Source organism: Alligator mississippiensis, chromosome 1 (assembly GCF_030867095.1).
Source record: "Alligator mississippiensis isolate rAllMis1 chromosome 1, rAllMis1, whole genome shotgun sequence".
NCBI classification, from domain to species: domain Eukaryota; kingdom Metazoa; phylum Chordata; order Crocodylia; family Alligatoridae; genus Alligator; species Alligator mississippiensis.
In genome coordinates, this window is record NC_081824.1 from 346,279,910 (window position 1) to 346,294,044 (window position 14,135).

The following is a 14,135-nucleotide window of genomic DNA, read 5'->3' on the forward strand; positions in this document are numbered from 1 at the left end:
GCCCTTAAAGTTCCTCCCCTCCCTGGAAACTGGTCATCTCTTACTTTCCAGGAGGACCTCCCATGCCTCTGATTGTCTGAAAAAAAAACAAGGGCAAAAGTAGAGACAAATGCAATATTTTAATTTGCTGATTTAAAGTGAATTTGCATATTCATTTTTGCATTATAATTTTAAATTTTATTTAATCGAAGTAGGTATTACATACATTATCTATGTCAAAATCTTTTATATCTTTTGGGTGTGTTCCAGCACAAAAAAATTACAAAATATGCAGGTTTCCTTCCTATATCAAGGTCATAGTCGCACACCTTCATATCCTTTGCCAAATGGCACTTCCCTGTCTCACAGTTCTAGCAACAATATGACCTAAGATACAGTGCTAAGATTTCCTTCATATGCCACTGCCAGAAAAATCAGTATTGGTGCAGAAAAGACAGAAACACTAGTACAGAATGTCACTAACCTTGTGCTATATGGGAATGAAATCCAAAGGAAGAAATGAATGCAAAAGATCACAGTGGGCACATCTCTATGTGCTATTAATGTACTTTAAGCTTACTGAACAGTAAAATAAGGCATAGTATGCTTGCCCTGGGAATGCATTTACACATGCGCCAGGGAATGCTTCTACACTGTCAGGCTCAGATTGTCTCTCAATCAGAATAGGCAGATCCAAGCCTACTCCTGCCCTGTTCTGCCCCCACTACAGCAGCCAGGGGGCAGCTGCAGGCTCCAGTTACACCTGCTCGAGTGCCAGGGGCTCTAGGGGAAGGCTCAGCCTGGGACAGGGATCTGGGGGCAGGCTCATCCTGGCAGGGGATACTGTCCTGAGAGCCTGTGGCCAGCACACCATGGGCGCTCCCTGCCCTACCCACTGGTAGTGACAGACAGGGCACTGTGTCCATAAGGCACTTGTAGACCACCTCTTTCTCCACCCCCCCTGCACCTGGTTGGCTGGCTTTGGACCCCAGGCCCTCAGGGGAACCCAAGACCATGCGCACTATGGACAGTTTGCAACAAATATCAAACTTTATTTCCCTCCACCACACAATAACAGACTCCCTTCCCTCCTCAACAATAGACTCCCTCCTTCCCTCCTCAACAGCACTTTCCCTCTCTCCCTCCTGGCAACACACTCCTCCCTAACTCCAACGTGCACCAACAATAAAAGTCCTGCTTCCCATGCAACTATGTACAATGCACTTTCTGAACTGTAAGGGAAGTATAGGGGGATGGAGGTGAATATGGCATGGAGCCCAAGGAGAATTACCTTGGAAGCCAGGCAGGCCAGAGGCTCATACTGGGGTGAGGATGGGCACTGTCCAGCATGCTTGGCTTGCTTCCCTTACTTCACCACAGGGCCAGGACCAGCAGTTTTGTAGTTGGCTCAACCATGGGCAGCTGCTGCTCATGGTGGCTGGGCAAGTGGCCCAGGTGACCCAGGTTGGGGACTAGGCTACTGGGGGACCTAACTCAGAAGCAGGGCAGGTGGTGCTGTGCCTTGTCCAAGGCCCACTGAGGGTTTGGCACTGGATCATGAGCAGCTGCCAGGGGGCAGGCAAGGACAGAGCTGGGGACTGGGCTGCCAAGGGCTAGGTGGGATCACGGCTGAGGGTTGGTCACTGTGCAGCATGAAGCTGACCACCAAGGCAAGGATGGTGTCCAGCACCCAGTGGTCCTCCTCCACTGCATCTACAACTCAGGCCACTATGGCAGCCTGCTACTCCTGGGCCTCAAGCATCCTCTCGAGGAGGGTGATGTGCCTCTCCTGGAGGGTGAGGAGCCTGTCCTGGAAGGCACGGTCCTCCTGGTCCTGCTCCTGCATCCACTTTGGGTTCTGGGCTCACCAGGCCCATGAGTCCACAAGCCTCTCCTCAGCCACTGTGACCAGCCTGTCCAGCAGGGGAGTGTGGTCCTGTGTGTCCTGCTGGTGAAGGTGGTGCATGTGAAGGGTGCTGGCCAACAGTGGTGGCATCTTAAAGTTGGATCCCCACTGGTGGCTGGTGTTTCTCCCCTGAGAGCAGCTGCTGGACCTGCAGAGCAAGGATAGAGAGGCTCTTTGTGAGAGTTTGAAACATTTCAGAGATAACATTCACTGTACCGAGGGGTTGTGCACAGCTGAGGGGTCATGTGTGCACAGGTACCCAGGGACCTTGGTAAATTGGTCAGATGGGCCATGCCACAGGTGGCTGCTGGCTCAGCCCTTTGACCCCAATCCCACCCCAGCAGCAGGTGGGCTGCTTGCTGCCTGCAGCAGGCAGCTTGCTTTCCCTATCCCCTACCAAGGCTGGGCCAGGGCTGACTCCTGCCAGCAAGTGCCATGGCAGCTGTTTCCCTGCTTCTCCTCCCTGCAGGCCAGGCAGTTTTTTCCTGTGCCACCAGGCCTGTGGTCAGGGGCTAAGAGGCTCCTACCCAGCTGGGATGTGGAACTGGTAATATCCACCTCATCTCTGTAATGGCCCTTTCTGGAGAGGCATCCTGGGCCAGCGACCTTGCTGTGTGTGGCCTGCACCCCAAACATACCCCTGCTGAAAGGTCTGCTGGGCACACAACAATGAGCCATTTGAGTGCATAGAGGGGTGCCCAACCCACTATGCCCTACTGCTGCTGATCACCATTGTGCCATGAGAGCAGCTGAAAATGTGGTGTGGGGCCCTGATATTTGATGGCACCCCAGGCAAGCCAGTGCTTCACTGCAACATGCACCTCTGCCTGGAGAGGTATCTCTGCCTATACTACTTGCATATACAAGTACTAAATAACTACACAGTACTGGAGTTACTGCACAGTAGTGTCCCTGAATGGCTCTTTGGTCATGCTGACTGCACAGTAACTCATTACTACTATGCGGTAGCTTGTTACTACTGCGCAGTAGCATCACATCATGCTCCATGCCATGCAACACTATTGCACAGTAGTAACAAGCTCTTGCACGCTAGTAATGAGTTACTGCGCTGTTGGTGTCTCATGTCAACACAGACACTGTGAGGTTAATCTAGTATTTGTATCTACAGGTACCAGCTAACCAAGCAGTAGACTAATTCACTGTGAAGAAAATGCTGTATACATGTAGACTATGATGCTTTATTGTGCATTAGATTAGACTAATGCTCAGTACAGCATCTCATTTAGACTTGCTCAGTGTGGAGGATAAATGCCTTAGTATAGCAAGTCCTTTTGAGTACCAAAAGGAAGCAGAGGATTCCTAAGTGCTCCACTGGTCCTTGTAGTATGTTCTCAATAAACATATAGGTGCAATGAAAACCTGCTTTTAATCAAAATGTAACCACCTAATCTGGCTGAGGTTAGCATCAGTTTGTTTTAACACATTAGCTGGTTGGAAAAGTGAATCCAACATGAGCACCTCAAGTTTTCAAAAAAGTTGAATGGGTGTATTTGTTGACAATTCTGAATTGTTAACTGTTTCTCACTTGTGCCATTTTCATATTTTATTTCTTCATTTACAACTCTTTCCTTGTTTGCATTCTCTTTCTTCCCTGCAACAGAGGAGTTTTTCATTTACTGGCTGACACCTGTGGTTTTGAATAGCACCTTTTAATATAAGTTATATGAATGAGATGTGCTGCATGATTTTTCAGTGTATCTTATACAATAATTGACCTCAGATAGACTATCAGTTATTCATGGCCCCTTGCCTCAAAGAGGATCCTAAACAGCCAATCACAATTTAAAGGCATATTATCTTGCCTTAAACACATTTATTCATAGTACCTTTCACAAGTTATTGGCCATTTTCTTTCCCAGAATTAAGGATTATTGAAGCTTGTGCAACAAGAACTTTGTTCTTCATAACTCATCCCCTGTTACTTGCTTATGCAATGAAGCATTATAATTTGCAGAGAGTTGCTTCAGAGGACTTATGACTTCGCTGCCTGTACAAAGAAGAGGACAAAGACAAGTCAAGAGGAAGGAAAACATTTACAACTTAATGAGAAGGTAAATCAACTTACATTTACTGCAAATAGGTTGATAGAAAATACTGCTAATGTTCCCTTTTAACTCAGAAGATGGGGCACCTCTCCAAGTTTCTTTTAAATTATGGAGCAGTATTTTATCCAGCCTTTTATTTAAGATGGAATAACTGAGGAGGTATGTACCTAACCCTTAAATCTGAGATTTGGACTAAGGATAGAGGCTCAAGGATATGAAGTGGCAGAGTGGATTAAATCAGAGCAACTCAGCCTTCTTGATAACTTTTATAAAGCCAGGATAGTCTAATGAAGAGAACTGTGGACTAAGGGCTAGACCAGCTCAGTCATTTGCTGCGTGACCAAAGGCTAGTCAGTGCAATGCTCTATGCCTTATCAGCTGGGGAAATCAGATTTATCTCTTGCAAGATATGAGATATACAGAAGGAAAACAGTAAGAGTGGGTGACTTGTCTTACAGGACAGATCCAAATATCACTGAAGTCAATGGAAGTTTCAATTGCCTGAACAAGCTTCCAGCTCTGAAGTTATCAAAATATTTGTTCCCTCTGTTTACCGCACTGAGGACACGTGCATTTAAAAACAAAACAACAATGAGAGAGGTATCAAAACAAACCTGAACAAAACATCAGCCTCTCTGGTTTCTGATTTTCACTTTCTTGCTTGTTTTTGTTTAAGTGACCCTTGTGTGGTAGGATCAGAAAGAATAATATATGATTAATTTCTGTTCTGAAGCCTTGTTTGAAAGGTGCTTTATTTGCATTAGCATTCATAATTACTTAATGACAAATCAGATATGGTTCATTGCTAGTAAGTGTAGAAACATGTTGTCTGAAGGATGTAGTTTAATTAGTATACTCCTAAAAACACGTCCCTCATGACCATTGGATATAATCATTATTTTATGTATTTAACTGTGAAATTTATATTTACTCAGCAGGCTAGAGAACATCTTTTTTTCTCCAAAGCTATTTTATGCAGCACATTTAGACTTTAGAGAAACCCACAACATTTCCTAAACAGCAGGTACTAAATAAAAAAAATTAAAACAACTATTATTGCAATGATGCAAATGTACTTTTAAAAGATATATATATAACCAACATGATATTGCACCCATAAAACACAGAGGGAGGAATAAATATGTAGGGAAACTCATTTTAATTCCTCAGTTAATAACTTAGATGTAGGAGATGTACATTCTCCTAGATCAATGAGACAATTTGGGTATTCTTTTATTGTTGATTAGTGAATCTGAAGATGACCTTATTTCAAGGGCATCCAGTGATTTCCCTTTTCTTTATGCTGGCATAATTCATGCTTACTTGTGAACACTTTTTACCAGTGCTGCAATGGAATCCATGTCTGCCCTTTCCTCCCTCACACAGTACACATTGAAAGGAATGAAAAATCATCACGACTTCTGGAGGATGATCTCTGTGATGCTAAATGTTCAGAGGTGCATTTTCCAGCCTTTTATGTGGCAAGTCCATCCTCGTTTAAAACTTCTCTCAGATTAAGAGTCCCTTGCTGATTGAGTGTTCCCAGTGAAATCAGTAGAGCTATTCATGGATAAGATGCTGGTCAACCTGTGTAATGGGTGTTAGACCTAATGCTCAATTCCACTGACCTGTTATAAGTTTCCTACACAGAAAAACAAAAGTGATGTGTCAGCATTTTCCTTCTATATTTATTCAATTCACTTTTCTTAAGAACATAAGAGCAAAAGGAGTACAATTTAGTGAGTCAAACCACAGGACCATCTAGCCCAACATTTTGTCTCAAACAGGGTGCATCTACAGAAGACATTTACTGCATAGTTGACCAATTAACTGCACAGTAAACGTCTGGGTGTCTACACATGCTCCCCTATCAGGGCCCATAAAACTAATAAACTCAGCAGCAGAGTAGTATAGCACTTGTATTTACTATTTACAAGTACTACCATGCTGAGGAGTATTTTTGTGCACAGAAGCACATGAAGATGCTGCCCTGGCTGGATGGGGCACAACCTCAGCACAGGGCTAGCAGGTAGGCAGGCAGACAGGCCCCATGCTGAAGTACCCTGCACCCCAGCCGATCAGGGAGCAGCACATGGAGATGGGGAAGCAGGCATCCCAGGGCTGCTCCCCCATCTCTGCATGCTATGGATCCCTTAGGCTGCCTGCTCCCCCATCTCCATGTGTCTCAGTGGGGACTTCACATCACACACAGACTGGGGAGAAGCCAGCCCTGGGCTGGCTGTTCCTCTGTCTTCACATGCTGTTCCCCAGCTGGCTAGCACACAGGGTGCCTCAACATGGGGGCTGCATGCTGGCACAGCCAGCCCCCATTAAGCACAAGGAGACTGGTTGGAGCAGCTCTGGCCTGACAGGTTGACCCCCTGGGTCTGCTGCCAGCGCAGACTGCTCTGACTGGGATCCATATGGTGTGCACGAATAAACTGGGCACGTCTACATGAGCTGCTATGTCATCGGAGCTCATCGCTACAGCGATGTAGCATCAGTGGGCATGAACAGTGATGCTGCTGCTACTGTGCAGTAGCTCTTTGCTACTGTGTAGCAGGGTTGGAAGTGACCCATGCAGTGTCGAGACTGTGCAGTACTGGCGGTTACTGTGGAATATTCCACCCACAGCTCCTTTCCCACTGCACCATTCAAGCTTGCTATAACTAGAATAGGAAGTAGGGTATAATACGCTTGAGAGATTTTTTTTTGTTTGTTTGATATTTCCTTCTCTTTATTCTGCATGTATTTCTGACTTCGGTCATAGGAATTCAGAATGGGTTCTCAGTACCTCTCAGGATCAGGAACTTAGATTTTAAAATCGTTTTTTTATAATGAATATAGCTGTAAGTATACTGTAAAGTGTATTCATGGTGCCATATAAATCATCATCATCTAGATTAATTATACAAAGACTTAAGCACTTAAGCTCTTGATACTGATGATGATGATATCTGTTGTTATTTTGATTTTGTGTGGTGACTGAAGATAAATTTCAACTTCTAAACCCATCATTTCACATGGAAATTACTGGATATCATTTAGTACTGGGCTGTGCAGTTATGATCTAATTCTTTTCTAGAAAATGCTGAGTGACTTCTAATTTTATTTGCTGAGTGGGTCTTGTGTGATACTTCTGTGTGATAATTCTAGAGATTATTTTGCTTCAATAAGTAAACTGACACAATAAATGAAATATAAATTAAAGCTAACACTGCATGTTGAATCAGGTATCTCCTCAAACTATAACCATTTACGGTACCCTTAACCATGCATGGTTATATAATCTTCATAATCCAAGTAAAGATGTCAGTTTATTTCCATAAACATGCAGAATATATATTCCATCACATCCCTTACAATTTACATCTGAGGAACTGTGTATCAAGATATATACACGAGACAGAAAGAAGATTGCAAGTTGCTCTTACACAGATATCCCCAAAGAAACCTCTTCAGGGAACAAGCATTAAGGATACTATATTTGGGATATTTCTTTTTGTTAATACTATAATTATGAATACTATAATTATGATAACAGAAGTTACTATATTATGGGTATGCAAAAATGACATTCACCTAACTGAAAACAGATTTCTCAGGAGCAAGACTGTACGGATGAGGAAATTAGTGAGAGAAAGACTCAGAAATACATAGAGAGCCTGTTGCAGGGGTGGAGGGCAGGTGGTAAGGATTGGCAAGCTTCTTGGGTGTGGGTTGTTAGAAACCTGTACTGGGAATAGTTATGGGGAAAAGAGGAAGTGTTCATGTCACAAAGAACTTGTTGAGGCAGATACTGGGAGTAAAGAAGGAGGAACATCTTAAAAGCTCAGAGAAACATTCTGCATCAAAACTTTTGGTGTTTATCCAAACTGAATCAAACATCAGGATATTTGGATGTTCATCCACCCTCATGTCCTGATTTTAAACTGTTCTGTCTGTTGCAGAGAACAAGAAATAGAAAATGGAACAGCACTGAATGCATCTAACCTTGTTTTGCTGTTACATTCTTCCTTATACTGAATGAAAGAGTACAGATCCCTCCCATAATTTCAAGAAATATGCATTAAAACTAAAATGTCTATGCATGCCCGATGAGTTCATTGGATCTAAACTTGTAATTGGAAAGGTCAGCTTCCTCAACACAGACAGTTTCAGGTTGTTAGAGCTACAGATTTTATGTTGTTAATGGAAAAAAAGGATTGCTTTTCCAGCTTCAAGTACGCCACTTAGAACAAAGACAATATCTAAAACACATAGACCAACACCATTATAATCATTATAACCTAATTTATAAATATATATTAAATGTGTATGTATACGTGTATGCATGCACTCATATGCACCGACTCTCTCATGTGCTGACTCAGAGAGAGAGAGAGATTTTTTCCAAAGAAAAAATGTAACGCTTGTTAAGATTTTGTTAACTATTTTAGAGCTGTGAGTACGTTATCTAAAATGTTCTCTATAAAATAAGTACTATAGTTAGAATTATAATTAATATTACAGGAAAAAATGCCTAAAATTAGGGCTGTGTTCAGCTTCTGGTGGTGATTCAATTTGGAGGAGATTCGGCCCAATTCGGTGGCCGAATCTCTAAATCCGAATTGAATCAGGGGTCCAATTTAAAGGTCCGAATCGATTCAAAGCTCTCCAAATCTTTGGAAAATATTCAAAGAGCTTTGATGATTTGGACAGTCCCTGGTGGCTGCAGCTCCCTGTGGCAGCTGACTTCGAACTGGTAAGTAGTAGGAGTAGCGGAGGGGGGGCTGGGGGAGGGGGAAGGGGGGAGAGGACCATGGGGAGACCCCTGCCAGCCCCCCCCAAGCCCCTCTGCTCCCCCAGCCCCCCTGACCTCCGCCTGCTTCCCCATCCCGCCCCCATGGCCGCCCCACCTGCCCAAGCTCTTTAAAAAAACAGCCCCGGTGCTCACCAGATGCTGCCGGGCGGTGGAAAGGGGGCAATCCCTGGTGCCTCACAGTGGCTCACGCTGTAAAAAAAGCTGAGAAAAGCCCCGGGACTCACCACTCCTGCAGCAGCCTTGGGGCTTTGGGGGCTCGTGCAGACCTCCCACGTGGTGTGGGGCAACGGGGGCAGTGGGAATCGCCTCCCACTGGCAGAAGCAGTGAGTCCTGGGGTTTTTTCGTTCTTTTTTTTTCTTAAAGGGCCGGAGCCAGCCTGGGTGAGGCACCCACGTGGGGGCTGGGGGCACAAGGAGGGAGGTTAGGGGGGGTAGTGGGGGGACAACTGTGTGGGGCAGTGGGGGACAGCAGGGATTGCCCCCTCCCCAGCAGCACCTGGTGAGCACTGGGGCTTTTTTTTAACAAGTGCTGGGAGCTGGGGCAGCCATTGCTGGGCTGGGAGAGGGGAGGGGGATGGGCCTTACTGATTCAGGGATTCAGCCAAATTGAATCAGGACACTGATTCAAATTACCGAATTAAATCACTGTTCCCCAAATTGGCTGAATCTGAATCCGAAGCGAATACTAGCCACTTCACACAGGCCTACCTAAAATTAAACTGCCAGACAGAGGGGACATTACACAAATTAAACATTTGTACCAATATTATTGACCACTGAATATCCTGTCCAATTAAACCAAGACTTTCATTAGACAGTTAACAGCTGTAAAGGAAGCTGCAATGTACCTTTCATTTATGCAGATAAAGAGCTAGATACTCATCACCTTAAGCTAAGAGAGCTATACTCGTTTACATGAATACTGAATCTAGTCTATTGTAGGCACATCTATGCATGCCATTAATGCGCAGCAGTAAACTATTGAGCATAATGCTCTACATTTTATTGCCCCTGGGAAGCTCCTAGGCATGTGGTTTACACATGCACATTGAGCTGGGTCACAGCAGCCTTAGCTGGCAGAGGGCTTGGGGGGTTAGCCTGCCAGCCTGGGGCTCCTCTGACTGGACTCAGTGGGCAGTGACAGACATTTCACATAAACCAGTTAAAGTGACCAGAAATGGGTTTAAACCTGTAACAGAACATAAATTCAGTGCACATAAACTAGTTTCAAAATGGCTGAAACTGGTTTAAGATAAACCTGGTTGAATGTAGTATCAGACTTAACTGATTTGGATCAAACTGACTTATACAATGTCTGTCCCAGACCTCTTCCTAGTTTAAATTAAACCAGAGTCCCCTAGCATCCCAGATGCTTTGCATCCCTGGGCTGGGCTTGGCTGTGCTCTCTGCTCCAGAAAACAGGGCTGGCCCCACCCCTCTGCTTCCTACCTAGAGCTCCGGTGGAGATTGCAGGCACAAGAAGGTCTGCCTAGATCCCTCCCCCTCCCCTTGCTGCTCAAACAGGGATCCTTCCTTCCCTCCCCTTTCCCACAGCATGGATCCCAGCCCCACAGGCCCTAAGCATGTGGTATGCTAACTAATACAGAGAAGTGTCTGTGTCTCCAATTTCACTGGAACAGGCAGACAGAACTGCTTAAGGCTTTTTGGAGCTAATAAACAGGTCAGCTGATAATGTCCTTCTGTTCCTTCCTTGGAAAAAGCTGTTTAAGAAGAGCTTGAACTAATGAGAGAGGCTTTTGTTTTGTTGATGGGCTGATAAATGCTGTCATCAGCTCCCTGCTGGCTTCTTTGCCTGTCAGGTTTGCAAACAGCTTGAAGAAGCAGGGAGAGGGAGATTGAAAAGCTCAGTATTGTCAACAGATGCATGCACTCCACACCCACCATCCCCCTTTGGCTCAGAGTGCTAGCTGGGGGCTGGCAACACTCCCACCCCTTGAGGAGCCAGCAGGGAAATGACTGGGACTGTAGGCAGGGTGGGGGGTTACACCCCTCCCTAATCAGAGGTCCTGCTGGGGCTTGGCTATGCACCCCCTCAGCCAGCTCAGCACTATAGAAGGGAAGGGAGAGCTGCTTTAACCCTGCCTGCCTGCCTGCCTGCCCCCCTGCTTCTGGCCTGAGCCACTGCAGGCATGTGCTGCATTTCTTCAGTTCTGAGGGAACGTCTGTACAGTTGCAAATTTATTTAATCTAGCCAGGTTAGACTAACCTGCAAAGATTGAATCAATTCAGGCTCAGGCTTTTTGAATGTATGTCCCTAGCTGAAGTGCTGCAGAGAGGCTGGCTGGGGCATGAGGGTGCTTCAGTGCAGGGCTAGCCAGCAGGCAGCCCCCACGCTGAAGCACCCTCATGCCCCAGGCAGCCAGAGCAGCATCTACACATGTGCTGCTGCACATGAAAAACTCTGCAGCAGGGTAGTACTTGTACTTATAAATACTACTTTGTTGAGAATTTATAAGTTTTATGCACCCTAATAGGGGCACACATGTAGGTGCTGAGATGTGCAGGTAATTAGACAACTGCACAGTAAACATCTTGTGTAGATGTACCCTGTGGGTAATATATTGTTCCCCTGAACTTAGCAGTTTTCCATTGCTTGGAATGGAGCTACTTTGTCAGAGTCCTATTTCACTTTCTATGTCCAAATAGCAAGTATCTAGCTATGAAATTGCCATGTTTTAAACAGTTTATAATATTACTCCCCATTCAGTGTGGACATATATGCATCCATGTGATACAGAAGATGCAAAGGAGGATTCTAAGTGTTACATCTATGATAAAAAAAATGAAAATATTGGCCAACACTTGTTGCACAAAATGGATAGTGGTATTCACTCTTATCAGTAGCTCTGTTGCCCTGGGTATGCAAAGTCAGTATTCTTAAAAACATACATTTTCTGCCAGCACTACTAGTGTTAACTCATATAAATTATAATGTCTTTTATGCTATCACATACTTATTAGGAAAATAGCACTCTATGCTATTGATCTTCTAGAATAACCTGTGTTATTTATTGTTGGAGTCCTTCATCATGCATTTGTGGGTGCACATCATACGGAACTTCACTCACTTCTGTGGAGCTTCACATGGACAGAAAGATATATCAGTATGGGGTTTTTTGCAGTCAGGGCCTCATATGGTAGACTGCATGATGTAAGGCTTTTCATACAGTAACAAATACTCATCTGGTGCCTAATAACAATAACCAACAATACCCTTCCCTACTCATGATCATATTATGCTCCTAAGGATAAATACTGATATCCATTACAGTCTTATCCTACCTACTGTAACTATAGCTTCTCCTCTTCTTCATATAATTACCTACTCCTTTTTTGAAATTTCCTAAGCAGTTCTCAATTATTACTCAATAATAACATGCAGCAGTTGGTTCAACAGGTTAATTACATGATACATTGCAATAAAAAGTATTTCATTTTTATCACTTCTACATTTGTTGCCTTTTCCTTTCATCATATGCCCTCTGAGTCTTCTTGTAGAACAGGCTAGATAGGAGTGCCCACATAGCCTTCTCTGTACCAATCATTATTACATATATGTCATCTCTTATTCTTTTTCCTTCACACTAAATGATCTGAATCTTTTTAGTTTCTTTTCATGCAATTGTTTCCCACCCAACTAATAAGTTGTGTTGCCCTTCCTTGGACCTTTCTGCTTCTGCTATATCTTTCTGAAATGTGACTAAAACAGAATGCAGTATTCAACATGAGGATGTAACCTCTGTTTATAGAATGGCATTCTAATAATTCCTGTATTATTCTCTATACCCTTAATACAGCCTAACATCTGAGAACCTTATCAAGAAGTGAAATGTGAAGCAATTAAATTTACAGTATATAAATCTGAACCTGACAGTCAGGCTGATAAGAATGATGTTCATTAGGTACAAAAAAACCCAAACACACTCAGAATTAAGGGAGCAAACAAAAGATGATGCATGTGAAATGATAAAGAGGATTAATAACAAGAAACAGCAGCGGGACCTTCATCATAAAATTCCACAAGCCAAATACTACTCTTGATTATACTTGCACAGCCCTGACAGATATCATAAGCAACAGTAACCTACAATTATGTGGCATAAAGGCTGCCCTGTTGTGTTGCAATTAATGTCTTTCAGAGTGACCACAGTAATTTTAAAAGTTACTATTACATGTGTTGTTTGGATGGAAGTGGAAGGTGTTAAATATTTATAGTCACATTGAAGCTCCTGTGCTTTTTTATTTTTATTTTTGCACACCATATTGTGCCAGGCAGGCCACCATGAAAAGTTGTTTTCCCCCAGGAATTTTTAGTCAGTTACAACTTTATTATTATCCACACTGCGTTCTCCAGACTTGAGCAGAAATCTACACCTCCCTTGAATTTTAATTAGTTAGAAGTTTACTAGTTTCCACATTTTTGTGTGGTCTCTGGAAATGTGTGACAATGCTCAACTAAAATTATAGTGACACATAACCATTCTAGTTTTTTGTTTGCAAAACCCCCCAAAACACATAATTAATAGAAAATAAAATTGCTAGGCAGATAGTGGGGACAAGGTTTCATTCCCACTAGCTTTCATGCCCAAATGGACAGTGATAATGACTTGCATTTATATAATTCTCTTCTGATAACAATGCCAATGCATGCTTTGCCAAACTCTCATAAAAGAAAACTAAGTGACAAGTGTCTATTTTCCTCACTGCTCTCCCTCAAGTAACCCAGAAGCTTTTGATTTAGTATTTGTTGATCTGCTTATACTGTTTTCTTCTTTTCCTTCCTTTACTAGCCACCTCTTTCGTTCTTCTTGTAGACAGGAGCTGTGGTTGAACCTTATTGCTTGCTTGTGTGTCATTTTTAGGTAAATGCATCCATGAACTTTGTGAAAACCAGTGAGAAGCAAAGGTTTTTTGTGATATCTTTTATCAGACCAACTATATAGTTCGGGAAACTGTGGGACAACTTTTGGACATCAAGCACATTTTCTCAAGTCTGAAAAAGCTGCCTAACACATTGCTTTACCCATGACATCTCTGCTGTAGTACAGCAAACCGTTACAGGCAGAATTCTGTTTCTATTTGTGCATCTAAATGACAGTTTTTTAGGCTATTTATCCAGCCATTTCTGTCCATGGTTTTGTGCTGTGACCACATACGCAAATGCACATAACGTGAGCATGTATAGTAAGGCTATGAACTGCCTTGGTAGGTACCCAGCCATGTGCACGTGTACCCGAGTATCAGGCCCTTGGAAAACCTTAAAATAATGGCATGATGGGACCTGATTTTCCAGTCCCAACAATCACATCTCCTGTCATGCCATTCATGCATACAAGATGTGCGATTGTTGGAATCAGGG

At 43.5% G+C, this 14,135-nt stretch overlaps 2 long non-coding RNA genes across 2 annotated transcripts in view; one reads left to right on the plus strand and one right to left on the minus strand.

Moving 5' to 3' along the window:
• Positions 1–3,999, plus strand: part of LOC132250181 (uncharacterized) — a 34,936-nt gene extending 30,937 nt beyond the window's left edge. The window contains exon 3 of the long non-coding RNA XR_009461812.1: positions 3,861–3,999. This is a non-coding gene — a long non-coding RNA (uncharacterized LOC132250181). The remainder of the gene's footprint in view (positions 1–3,860) is intronic.
• On the minus strand, positions 133–9,283 carry LOC132250177 (uncharacterized). Its single transcript, XR_009461807.1, has 3 exons — positions 8,888–9,283; positions 3,733–3,893; positions 133–2,033 (listed from the first exon to the last, which is right to left on the minus strand). It is a non-coding gene; the product is annotated as an uncharacterized LOC132250177 (long non-coding RNA).
• Positions 9,284–14,135: the final 4,852 nt, after the last annotated feature.